We start from the raw sequence: 3,056 nt of genomic DNA on the forward strand, positions 1-3,056 counted from the left end.
ATATTTTTTTTTTTTAAGAGAATAAATGTGTATTTTATGGGCTGAGAACCATGTAATTAAACAGATGTATGTTCGGCCTCAATTGCACATATGTTCCCATCAGCTGCATCCTGTGTTCTGCTTTTAGTCATTCTTTATGTTTCATATTGCATCCATTCTCATTTGCATACCGACTTGTTATTCTCTTTCATTATATGTTTCACGGTTAGACTCTCTCTTCCTTTTCCAAAGTCTTACATAAATCCACCTCATGCAGAAAAAAAATTATGATAAATTGACATTTGAGTTAGTTAGGGGGAAGAAGAAAAACAAAAAAAGGAAAAAAAAAAAGGTGACGTGACTTTACCCAGAAGATGGCACTATTTGATTTTCATACATTGCAGTCAGGTTCCAGTTGCCCCTCGTGAGGAGGCAGCACCAGGAATCCTCTCATCTCTCTCTGTCACGTTCTTGTTGGTGTGAAGTCAGCAGACAGACAGACAATAATTCCCATCTTAGCTGATATTTTTCAGAAAAGCTTCAATAAATTTACCATGAATGCCTCTGTCAAGACATGAGTCATCATGAGCTAACATTACCAGCTGAATGACTTTGGAGTTTTTCGGGGGGATGTTTGATGTTCGGGGAAAGCACAAACCCAGCAGCCATTTTTCACATCGACTTTTGCATAAATCTGCCGATCTGTTACTCTACCTAAAAAAAGAAAAACGTGTTTGTGCGTTCCGTTTATAATTGCATTTAATACATGCAAAGCTATACAGTGGTTGTGTCTTCACGACAAAAACAGATGACCCCGTTTCGAGCCTTTACACAGCAACAGCAAGTTTTTGACGGTGATTCTTATTCAAATCTAATGGTGATGAAGATGAATGCAGCCAATGGCTCTGAAATGTGAAGGTCACAAGGGAGTGCTCTGGTGTGCAGTCCCACTGATGGCCTCCAAAATGGCTCCAACACTCACTCAAAAACCCACATTTCTCACGGAACAGTCTATAGCTTTGCAGTATATCACTCTGTTGGACATTTAAATATGTGTACATACACAGTTTTGATGTTCTACCAATAAAAAGTCAAGCTGGAAGAAGAATCTGTTTTTGCTGCCTTTACTGTGTGCGCATTCAGTTTTTGTTTGCAGTCTCTGAAGCACATAAACGGTGTAGAGTTTAATGGTTTTCCCGTAATTGACACATATTCCACATTTAATCCTTATTAGTCTTATATATCCATCAGTCCCAGCTGAAAACGAAATTGGTCAATCAAGAATTTAGTTTTTACACTCGGGGTTTATTATTTTATTTAGGGATACTTTTCTGTTTTGTTCGTGAAATTATACAATTACTGTATATTGTTGCATATAAACATATGAACATAACTATATATATATATATATATATATATATGTCTCAAAATATGAGACGTATATATATGCAGATACGTCTCTAAATATGTCATCCAAAAGATAATCTTTTTTTTTTTTTACCAATCAACAGCTGATACCAAAGCATTTTCCAGCTTTACTGTTGAAACATTGTCATGACGACAATGTTTCTCCATAATGCCGTCACTGAGAAGTAGCTTGTGCGATGAGCTCAGATCTGCGGTTCCACCAGCTGTTTACTCGTTGCTGGGAGGGAATACCATTATAAAACATAAAATAAAGCTAAAACAAAAGCTTAATTTTATATGACACATCTTTAACAGATTCTAACAGAGATCCTCTTCAGTTTTTTTGTTGAATCAAACTGTATGGGGGGAGTTTTTTCCAAATGTTGTCTGTTTCTCAGTCTTAAAAGTCTGTGGAATATGGATTGCCAAAGATAAACTTATTGCACCCGAGAAATGACAGACCTCTGTGTACGCTGACCCTGAGTCAGCCTCCTGCTGCTTACTTAGTGACTCTAAATGGATTAAGTTGTCAGCTGGACGGCTCATCCGAGATTTTTTAATATCCAGGCTGAGGTATATCAAGCAACCGTCTGCCAAGTGGTATCAGAGGGATTTACTTTGGCTTTATTGCTACTTTCTCCCTCCACCTTCCTTATCGGCAGTAAGGTATGGTCGTGCCCTCTGCGATTCCTTCAGGATGTTTCCACTGTACGTCAATAAGACTCTGAGAGAGAATAAAATCCTGAAACTCTAGAGGGAGGATGATGTGTTTTAATTTCAGCTCATAAGTGCAGAAAGTAAAAAAAACAAACAAAAAAAAGCCACTTCTGGATTTATTACATTCTAATCCAGACAATCCGGTTTTCCGTGAGGTGGACCACCATCTCCTCCACTGAAGATCCCAACCCAGAACAAATTCTGCAGTCTTACAGAAAATGATCCAGATACCAAGACATTGATGTTTTTTTTTTTTTCTTACCTGTTCTCCTCTTCTCCGGCGGGTTTCTCGAGGTTTGCCTCGGGACGGCTGTGTATTCAACAAACAGACAAACAAACAAACCGTTGGATCTCTGATCTCCCAGCTTGCTCCCGTCTTGGCCGAGCCAGGAAGGCAAACACAAACACAGAGGAATCAAGACGGTTTAATGGATTTCCGAAGAGCAACAATACCGATCAGAATATTTCTAACCTTATGTGAGAGAACTTATTACACTATAAATGACCCACACATCTCTGTGTAGCCATTCATTTCAACCTCAGATTTCCAGATTTCGGGGCCATTCTTCTCTCATTTTGTTCAAGAATCGAAGGGAAGAATTGAAACGTGGGAGGATTGTGTGTGTGTGTGTGTGTGTGTGTTCTCCACAGAGCGAAACATGTCTGTATGTGCTTGTGCATTATTGCTCTCGAGCCAAATGTGTTTGGTTTGTTCAGCCTGTTTTGTTTGTGCCTGTTTCTGTATGTGTGTGTGTGTGTGTGTGTGTGTGTGTGTGTGTGCATGTGTGGGTGTGTGTCTGGGACGCCGCGTACCGCTGAAATATCTTCTTTTTCCTTTGGAAGCATAAAAATATAATTAGGGTTTTAATAGCCAGTTATTAGTTTCTTTTTTACACCGTTTTTTTTTTTTTTTTGTAAATGAAGAGAAACAGACCACACATTCCCAAAACACT

This window comes from Poecilia reticulata, linkage group LG9 (genome assembly GCF_000633615.1).
Source record: "Poecilia reticulata strain Guanapo linkage group LG9, Guppy_female_1.0+MT, whole genome shotgun sequence".
NCBI classification, from domain to species: Eukaryota; Metazoa; Chordata; class Actinopteri; order Cyprinodontiformes; family Poeciliidae; genus Poecilia; species Poecilia reticulata.